Source organism: Phoca vitulina, unplaced genomic scaffold (assembly GCF_004348235.1).
Source record: "Phoca vitulina isolate PV1807 unplaced genomic scaffold, GSC_HSeal_1.0 scaffold40, whole genome shotgun sequence".
Classification (NCBI taxonomy): Eukaryota; Metazoa; Chordata; class Mammalia; order Carnivora; family Phocidae; genus Phoca; species Phoca vitulina.
Window position 1 is genome coordinate 2,358,103 of NW_022589743.1, and position 10,582 is coordinate 2,368,684.

Consider the following 10,582-nt stretch of genomic DNA (forward strand, 5'->3'; position numbering starts at 1 on the left):
GCGTGAGGTGGACCAGGGTCCAGTGTGAGACCCTGGCCCGAGGGCTATTGGGTGAGAGGGCGCGGGGCCTCCCAGCTCTGTGAGAGGCCTGGGGTCCACCTTTACTTGGAGGCGGTTCCCGCGCCAGGCCTCTCCTTTGTGAGTTCCGTGGAGGAAAGGACCAGGACTGTGCCGTTTAGACACATTTCCTTCCTGTCCCGGTGACCACCACATAGACCCCCACAAACGCGTTTGGTGCTCGTGTATGTGCATTGAATTCACGTCTGTCACGGACGGCGTAGAGAATGCTGTGGCAGCCTCAGCCTGCAGGGGGGAGACGGGCCGAGCCAGGAGAAGGAGCTCCCCCTTGGCCAGAGGGGCCCGGGACCTGGAAGAGCCAAGTGGTGAGGGTGGAGGCAGAGCAGAAGGGCCTGGCAGGGAAACCAGGTCGCGAGAGACAGCCCAGAGAGCTGTGAACACGATGTGGGAAGGAGCGAACAGTGAACTGAGAACTCCCCCCCCTTCCCCCCTCCAGAGATGCTATTTTGGAGGGAGAGAATATATGCAGCGCAGGGGGCGGGGGGGGGTATGCCCGCTCCCACGGGGGTCAGCCGGACCACCTGCTGCCTCCACTCCTGCCCACCATCCCCACTGGCCCTGGAGCCTCTCCCCACCTCCAAGCACTGCCTCCCTGTTGGAAAATAGCTTCTTGCTCTCTTGAGCACAAGGGGAGAAAGAACGAGCTAGGGGATCTGCAGCTGGCCTCTTGGCGCCCCATTTGAGAGTCCCCTGAGGCCTCAGACCTAGGGAGAAGCTTCTATTTCCATTGCTTCCCTGGAAAGAAGATGTGGAGGGTACTGTGGGACCCGAGGTGAGGCAGGTGCCAAGTACAGCTCAGCGAGCCTGAGCGCCCCTCGCCCCCAAGCCCGTACTTAGGGTCGCCCCATTAACATCAAACTTAGGGAGTGAGTTTGGTGTTACCAGAGGCCAGGCGCTTCCAGGGCCAGCTGCGTTTGCCCACAGGAGCTCTGGCCCCTCTGGGCGGGGAAGCCAATCTTGGCCCCATGGGCCAAGAAGGCTGGACAGAGGTTGGTGTCCAGTAGAGCCCTTGCTTGACATGAAGGGAAATTCCTGTGCCCCAGTTCAACCCCTCTGAGGGGACTTGACTCATTCTGGGATGAAGGCTCCAATGCCCTGTGGGTTTCTGTGGTGGCTGGGGGCAGGGGGCGGACAAGGTGCGCAGAGAAGGTGAGCGCTGGGGATGAGCGGAGACTTTGGTTTTTGGAGCCTGGCTCTTTCTCTGCCTGATGGTCCAGCTTCCGCGGAAGAAGCAGGGCTGGCTGAGCCGGGAAGAAGGCCCGCCTTGGAGCCAGTAAGGTGCAGGGCACGGAGAGGGAATGTTAGGGTCGACTTTAGGAAGACCTTCTGGTGAAGACACTCAGGCACATTTCCCGGATGAACGGACGGATCTGGTTCCTTGGATGTTTTCCACAGTGGATGCCTCCCTCTCTCTAAGCCTGGGGAGTCTGGGCTGCCATGGGGCGGTGCAGGCCAGAGGCAACAGATGAGGGGTCACCCTCTGCAGGCGGTGGGGGTCTGAAGGCTGCAAGGAGGAGGGGGAGGAAGGAGGGTGGGTTCAGGGGCAGAAGACCTATGTCCCCGAGCCAGACTGTGGGGGTGGGGTTTGAGTTAGGAAGCCACAGGTGAGAACGCTGTCTCTCCTCTTAGTCCTCCTCCCACTGTCCTGTCTTGCTTTTCTTCCAATGACCTTAGACCAGGGAGGGACAGGGGGAGGGGAGCTGTGGTGAAGGGGCCTGGCCCCTCCCCCGTGCCTGAGCCAGAGGCCTGCAGGACCTCTTGCAGGGGGACTGGGGTAGTGGACTCAAATTCCCTGGGGCAGAGAGACTGGGTGGAGGTGCTCAGCAGAGGGGCCAAGGGACACAGGGAGCCCGTGTCTTTCCAGCCAGAGTCCCCTGCTCCAGAGGGACACCCGGCCCAGTCTTTCAGCCCAAAGAGAGGTAGGTGGAGCGGGCTGATTGTGTGCCCATCACATCCCTCCCCCTTCCTGGGACCCTTGGCCTCGTGGGTGCTGCAGGCCCCGAGCTCTCCTGCTCCCCAGATGGCAAAAGCAAAGCGTGGATAGGAGGTGAAGTGACCAGGAGGATCCGGAGATGGTGTGAAGGGGATGGTTCAGCCAGAAACATGGGTGAGGGGCAGGGAAGAGGACCATTTCCCCCTGGGGTCAGAGAGCTCCTCGCCTGCCTTGGCATCCCACTCCCTCCTGGACTGGCAGGGACAGAGGGCTGGGTGGGACTTGGCAGAGGGGCTCTCAGCCACCACCCACCATGAATCCTCAGAACTCTGGGATTTATGGGCCTCTGGTCTCAGGCACTGTCCTAATCCCCCAGCGGGGACACGGGGGTCTCTTCCTCACCATCCAGCAGACTCACCCTGTCACACTTAGCCCCAGATGCACAAAGCACAGTCCCAGTTACACACACACACACACACCCTTCCTCACTTTCCAGGCTCCTAGGGACAGCTGCACTCCTCCCAACACACACGGCAAACACACAGAGAATCTCACACCACCGGGAGCGCAGTGCCACACGGGTATGGCCCAGGTGCCACAGGGATATAACCACGCACTGCCTCGCACTCACACAGGGCCCCGTGTGGGCCCTGGGAATGGTGCATACCGACACATGCATGACGGCCAACACGCACACACAGGCACAGGCTCCTGGTTTGGAAGTCGCCCCCATTAGCCAGTGCTGTGCTGGTAAGGTCGAACAACCGGCTCTCCAGTTTCAGCGGCCATTATGATGGCACCGAGCCCTGGGAAGAGGGGAACATAATCTACTCTTTCAAGCTGGTTCAAGCCAGCTCCAGCCCACTACTCCTAGAAATCACATGATAAAGCTTAACTGCAAATGGGCACCCCCAGGAGGGCTGCACCTGAGCAGCAGTGACTCATTCAGGCAGGGCTTCTTTCCCCTGGGGGTGCCTCCTTTCCCTACCTTCTCTCACCACCCCGCCTCCTGTCCAGATCCCACTTCCTGCCCCTCTCACTTCTCCTCCTTCCCTGCACTCGGGGCTTTGAGCTGGGTTTGGTACTCAGGCCCATCTCTTTTACCCTTGCTTCCTCCTTCTCTCCCTCCAGGTATGGAGGGTGACAGGCCCATAGCTAATCCAGGCAGGCTTCCAGGAGGAAGAGGACAAGGAGAGGGATGCTGTGTGTTTCCGGAAAAAACATAAACCTCTCTGCCTCCTTGTGCCTGGCCTGTCCCTGGTCAGCTTATTCTTCTCCCTAGTCATCAGCACAAAGAGTCTGATCAACATCAACGCTGCTAACCGAAGGCGAGAGAAGCTGCAGCTTGCGGGGCAGTGAGGGGAGGCGGTTAGAGCGCGTTCTGAGAGTGAGGACCTCTGGTTCTAACCATGCTCTGGGAACATTGCATCACTTCTCAGAGCTTCCGCTTCTCAATTAGGAAAAAAAAAAAAAAAAAAAAAAGGGTCCGGACCAGGTAGTTTTAATTTCTTTCTTGGCTCTGACATTTTGGCATTCTATGTTTCAGAGAGTCTTCTAAAATCTGTTCTGTGGGAAGGATCCCTTGTTGCTAATCCTGATCTTCTCCCAGCACATGAAGGAGGTGAACAGATGTGGTTCGGGATTGGGGGGCAGTGGGTACCACAGCCGAAGGAGCTGGAGCCTGGGCCTGGGTGTCTGTAGGTTTGGTTTTGGGGCCTGGCGGGCCACATACATTTGGGAGACCTTCCAGCAGCCTCTGCTCCCTTTGCTATGGCTCCTAAATTATTCCCGCCACACACACACATATAAGAGGAAACAGGGTGGGAAAGGGGGGAGGGAGGGGAGAAGGAAGGAAGGGAGGGAGGGAAGAAAGGAAAAGGAAAGGAAATGAAAGGGGGAAAACCATGGGATGAGACAAAATGAAAAGGGAAGAGAAGAAAAATGTTCACCATGGATGCAAGAAGCAGCCAACCTAACCGGTCAAGGTGCCAGGCGGGCTTGTAGGGGATGGGAGAGCGAGGGGTTCCTGTGGTTACCGAGCCTTCCCTGTGCATCTGGGAGGGGGCGCGGCCCTGGGCAGGGGCAGGGGTCCAGGAGGCATCCCGCCCTCTGCCCTGGGCCCCTGGCTGCTGCATTGCCACTCCTCTGAAAACAACCCAAACCACAAAATTGGCTTGTGGTTGGGTGAATATCAGTCACGACTATTCAGCTTGGCTTCTTAGGATGACTAATGGGGTTGGAAGCCCCCCTTAGTAGACCCCCAATTTTTGGAGGAGTCAGAGGCAGAGATGGAAAAGTGGTTTATTTTGGATGGGATCTGAGCTCCCACATGGTGGGCTGCAGGCGCGGTGTCCCAAGCATGTCTGTGGGCCCCGGGGGCTTGGGGCAGCGTCGCCAAGTTAGGGGGTAACACCATTCCCAGACTGCCCTCATCCAACAGCTTGGAGCAGGGAAGGGCTGGGGATGAGGACACTCAGGTCCCCCAGAGGGTTCTTCTCTCAATCTGCCTTTTCCAGCTCCAATTCTCAAGGGAGCCAGGAGCCAAGCGGTTGCTGAGGGCGGGGCTGGGCACAGCGGGTCCCCTGGGCAGGGCCTGGGTATCAGCTTGGCAGCCCAGCTGGTGCCTGGGCTTGGGACCAGAGTGCTCACTTGGAATTCCCCTCCTCTCCCCCACCCCCAGGTGGCCATGCGACCTGGAGACAGGTCCCCTCTGCTCTCTGGGCCAAGTTCTGCTGGTGGTCTTTCAGGCAGGGGCAGTGGAGATGGGAGAAGCCAAGGCTGTGAATGGGAATGCCCAGCCCCAGGCCCACAGCCCGTGTCATCTAGACAGATAGTTCTAGAGTTGACAGGGTCTACCTCTCCATCCTTACTCGAGTCAGGATGAGAGAACCCAGAGGATCCTGAGTTCCAGGTGGAGGTGGGGCGGGTAAGAGCCGTACTATCTTTTTTTCTTTTGGATAAAACAGTCTTGGCCCGTTTTCCTCCCTCCTCCTTCCTGTGCATCCACAAGGGAGGAGGTCGGCTCCCTTCATGTCAATATTATGTAAAGTGGGGTAAAAGCATCCTTTAGAAAGTTTAGCTCTTTTTATTGATCTGTAACATCTCTAAGGAAGAAGTGCCCTTGCCAAGCAAGTACATGTCATGACAAGTCTCCATCCCCCCCACCCCCAGCCTCACCTATCGAGAAGGCTGAGACTGAGCATCCCCTCCTTCCTGGTCCTCCCAATTCCATCCCGGGCTTAGGAAAGGAGCCGGCTCTGGGCAGCAGGGGGGTGGGTCCTATCCCTGCTCCGTTTTCCCTTTCGGTGACTTTATCATTAAGCTTCATTTCCCCTTCTTGAGATGAAAGACTTGGATTCTTTCAGTGCTGACCTTTGGTGCCTCTGCACTGCTAATGAAGAAAGAGACGGGCAACTGGACCCTTCACCCTTCTGCCCACACCCCTGTCACCTGGGTTCTCGCAGCCCCCGGTGCCCAGCCTCGTCCCCGTTCTGCCCCTCACTCTCTTTCTGACTGGCCATTGTCTCAGTTTCTCTCTCTCTCCTGCTCTCATTCTGTCTCCCCATCTTTCTTTCTGTTTCGGTGCTCCGCATTACCCCTGCCTGCCCCAGGCTGGGGGTGGGCACACGTGAGTTCTAGATTGCTGACTCAGGCCATCTAACCACACTGTCCCCAGGATTCGCTTTCCCCAAACTCCCCTGCCCTCACCTAGGGTCTGGGAGCCATGACTGCGTTCTCGTCCCTTTGAGCCTTTGTGCAGCTGGGAAGGTTGAGAGTCTGCATGGACCCCTCTGTGAACTGCCCCCAGCAGCTGAGGGCTGGGGGTCCCCTGGTGGGCGGAGGAGGAGTCGGTTTTCTGAGAAGGGAAGTGCCTACCTCCTCTCTGATCCCTGAATCCCCCAACCTTTGCAGCGGCCCAAGGCAAGGGGCTTCTTCTCGCTCAAGGAGGGGGAGGGAATCCGTTTACTGACCCAGGCTGCAAGGTGGGGAGGTGGGTACTGACCCGACTTGTGATTCTGGGAGGGATGCAGAGCACGTGTGGACATGGAACATATAAAGAACATACATGTGGAAAAGATATGTGCCACTCACAGGCACCCCAAAGCATGACACGTCCCCTCCTCCACCCCATCCTCAACCGTTGGAGGTTGGGAGGGCCAACCCCCAATACCAACCGTGCCTGTGTGTTCAGTGTGTGAACACACACACCAAGCTCGGCACTCTCGCGCACACATCCTGAGCTAGAAGAGCAGTTCTGGGGAGCTGGGCGCAGTGGGGGAGGGGGAGGACAGGGAAGGCAGGGTAGCCCCACCCCTGCCCCCTGCCCCATGCCCACCGGCTGCCTCCCCGCCTCCCCGTCTCCCGTAGCTGGCAAGTCCTCTGCCCCCTTGACTTTTCCCAGCTTCGAAGAAATACCTCCCTTTAGGGGAAAGCGAGATCGTGAGGGGAAGAAGGGGAAGCACTGACTCTGGGGCAGAGGCATGAGCCTGATTTTCCAGTCTGGGGGGGGGGGCGGAGAGAGATGGCACTGGGGACGCCCAGGCGATGGGTCCTGACTCAGAGCCAGAACCACAGAGCTCCTCCGCTGTATTGTCGTCGGGGAACAAGAAGCCACCAGGTTTATAAGAAACTGCGATTCATCTCTGCCCCCTTCCACCCCTCTGCAAGGGACCAAGGTTAGACTCGAAGAAGAACTTACAGCCCAGGCAAGGAAGAGACTTTGCCCCAGATTATCTTTTTGGAAATCTGCCCTGGGCTTGTGAAAGAAGGATGGCAACTTCAGGGGGTTTTAGACCTTGAGAAGATCTGGGGCCAGAGGATGGGACCCTAGATTTCCCCCATATAAGTCGTCAAAGAAAGCCCCCTCCTCACTTTCAGCCTAGATCGGGAGTTCTTAAGTCCCACTTGCTGTCTTCAGAGCCGCTGCAGAGGCGGCTCCGGGGGCATGCAGGGCTCCCTAGGATCATAGACAGTTGGGTTGGCATGGGGGGGCAGGAGACAGCTCCAGCTGGCTCTGCTGCCCCCCTCTTGCCCACTGGCTCACAGGTCCCAAGGTGAGAGCAGGAGGGAGAGGGAGAGGGAGCGTGGGTTCTGTTAGCAGAAGGGCGAGCTGAAGGTGTGATGAACCTCAGAGTGGACAGAGGGCAGGAGACAGCACTGCCTGGCAGGGAGCATGCCCAGTGGCGTCCTCCTCCCATTTCTAAGAGCTGCCCAGGTCCCCTCCCGACGCAGACAGAAGCACCTAACAGCTTGGATGTCTGGCAGGGAGCCCCGTTGCCAGGGGTAGGGAGTTCAGAGAAGTGAGGAATGCCCCTGCCCCCCACCCTTGCACCTGGAAACCAGGACTCCTGGATTCTTCCTGTCTGGACCCGCTTTCCCCCACCGCTGCCATGCCCGATCCGGCTTTGGCTGTGCATCTGAGCCAGTCCCTGTCCCTTCCAGTTCCCACCCCTGTCCTACTTCCCACCCCTCCTGACTCGAAGTGGGATGGGATTGGCTGAGTAATGAGGTTCAATTCTGCAGGGTCATCAGATGGAAAAGGACATAAGGAATGACTTCCCAAAGTACAGGGGAGAGCTCACCAGGTGACCGGGGAGGCCTTAGGGTCTTGCCCTTCTCCAGAGGAAGGGGAAGGACTCTGAGCCAGAATTGCGTTGGGTAGGATACCTTGGGAGGAGAGGAGAGGGGATCCAAACAAATTAAGAGCCTGGAAAAATTAAGCGTCAGTTTCCTCATCTGTAAAATGGGAAGAACAGCTGAATCTTCTTTGCAGCTGCCGTCATAGGAATGGCACAGTGCGAGCATAGGGCTGGGCATTGGGTCACTAGTTCTGTGACCTTAACCAGGTACTTAACTTCTACCTCAGTTTCCTTGTCTGCAGAACGAGGACCATGATCCCTGCCCAGCTGACCTCACAGCATTGGGACGTCTAGTGAAGTCAAGGGGATGAATTGCTTGGGGTGTTCTCTTGTCTCATCCTCCCTGCCCAAGCAGCAGTGTGGTGGGGGGAGTGGGATAATCAGGGAGGATTTGGGTTTTTCCAATTTCCAAATTCACTGGGAGTCCAGGGATGAGACAAAATACAAGCTGGACTCAGCAGTATGTCTAGGGTAGCGGGAACCTGGGAACTCTGGTGCACAGCCCGTTCCTGGGCCCCTGAGCCTTGGGTGGTGGCCTTAGGTCAGGGTGTGTGTGTGTGTGTGTGTGAGAGAGAGAGAGAGGTAAAGACGGGGGGCTCGGTATCTCAATTTGCAGCCTCTCGTCCGGTTGCTAAGGACTTGCCTGACCATAGCCGTCCCTCCCCAGCCCACCGAACACGTCAGGTTCTGGTCCAGTGACTGGAAAGAAATGGAAGCAGGCATGGGCAGGGGGGCAGTGATGGGTGGCCACAGCAGCTTCGTGCCCCCTGTGGCTGGAGCCGTGGGTCCAGGGGCTGCCTCAGGACCGTGCATGGAGTGTCAGCTGCCCATGGCCCTGGTGGAAGGAGGTGGGCAGGACGCCTTGTGACACTTTGTGTGTGCCTGAGGGGGGTGGGCCGCCGATGACAGGCTCCCGGGGAAATCTCAGACTTGCGTGTCAGAGCGGATCTGTGTCTGGGGTGGTAAGTGGGGTTAAACTCAAGGTCAGACCCAGCCAAATCCATTTTCATGCCAACATGGTCTTGGGTGTCCTCCATTGCTGTGAGAGGGACCCAGGTGTCCGCCTCGCTGAAGATGGCGCTGTGGATGCCTGGTTTGTCCTGCTGCCTGGACACTGGTCGCCTGCCTGCCTCCTGCGTGTGCCTGGGATCGGTGAAGAACAGGACACCGCCTGGAGAGCTGCTGTTCCACTACCACCGAGCCGGTCCTCCCGTCTGCATAGGCTCTGGGGATCTCAGAAAAGGAAATGGGATTGAGCTGCAGTATGAGGGGCTGTGGGAAGACAACAGAAAGAACTTCCCAACCATAGGTAGATGAAGTGGGAGGCGGCTCTATGCCGCTTTAAGGGAGAGAACATTCCCAGGTGTCTCCGAGTTCTGTACAACCCAGACAGTCATTTCTCTTCTATCTATGAAGTGCGTGGAGATCAGCGGCCTGTGCTGGATTCCTGGGCCCCCCTCCCTTGCTCCTCCTTGCCCTTTCTTTGTCTTATGCCTTTCCCAGGTCCCTATTGTGTTTCATGGCAGGATTTGAGAAGGAGAAGAAGGAGGGAAAGAGGGAAATGGAAGCTCTGAGAACAAGCTGGAGGGCCAAGTGGACCCCAAGCAGGACGCAGCGTCGTCAAGGTGATGAAGAGGATGCGGTGGTAGGAGAATTTTTCAGCGGGTCAAGAAATGCAGGGTAAGTCAGCACGCTGCCTTTGCAGCAGGAGGGCTTGAGGCAAGAAGGTGAGAAGGGCTTCCAGGGGGGCAACAGTCTCAGTCTCTGGAACAGAATTTGTGCATATCTTGTGAGCGGGGTGGGGCTGGGCTGCATCTTCCCGCCTTTGAGAAGGAAGGTGGTACCTCAGGAAGAGGCCACAAGGTGGACGGCAGGTAAGATTCCCCAGTGTCCCCATGAGACAGGGCTGAGGGAGACAGAGGGCCAGCTGCTGGGCCCGAAGCCTTCTCGTCCTCACTCTCAGCTCCCCCGCCCCTGCAAATGCTCCCCAGCTCCCCCACCCCATTTTGGCCTGAAGCCCCTGGGGGAAGCTATATGGCGTTCTCACCACGGACCCAGTGCCGGCTGCGTTTCTTCCCTCTGACCTATTTTTTAATCATCTGATGGGATTTCACCCCCCCAAACCAAAGCCATGGCCCCCCTGGGCCCGTCAGCTCCACGGCGTGTCAAAACTGCCCCTGTCACTTTGCGTTGGTTTCTCAATCCAGCTGGCCCCTCCCCCAGGGCCTGAGAGCAAGGGCTAATTACCCAGCTGCTGAGCCCCCACCCCCCTGCCCCTCCACCCCCAGCCCCAACGAAGGGGCCCAGGACCACGGGGGTGGGGTGGGGTGGGGGGGAGAAGCTGGGCCTCCTCACCCTCCTGCTGTGTGGCAGGAAGTCCTTCCTGCTGTCTAACCTCCATTCTTCCCTCTGACCTGCCGCTGGCCTAATCCCAGACACAGAGGATGTTGGGACTGGATGGGACTTTGGGATACCCCTTGAGCGACAGAAGGGGTCAAGCGGTCTCCTGTGCTGGGTTTAGGGAAGTCTTCTGCCCCCTCCCCGGCACTCCCTGCACCGAAAGGGTCATCAGGGACTTGTGGTGGAGTCAGGATCAGAACCTGGAGCTCCCCGTTTGTCTTTCCATTTACTTCTGGGTCCTCCCCATTGATGTCTGTTTCAGTTTCTGTGCAGCTCTGCTCCCGGGCCCGACCAGGGGTGCTCCCTGCCATGTCCCTCTCCCATGTCCACTCCCTCAGCCTGTGGAGCTTCATCTGGCGCTCCAGGGCTCTCCCGGCTTGCTTCAGGCACCAGTTAGAAACGGATTTGTCCCTTCATCTCTTTCCCCCGCTACTGCCCACGTTCCCCTTTTCCCTCCTTCTTTCAGCCATCCCTGGTCCAGCCCTGGTCCAGCCCATAAGCCTGCCCCATCTCGTCTCCACCGCACCACGTT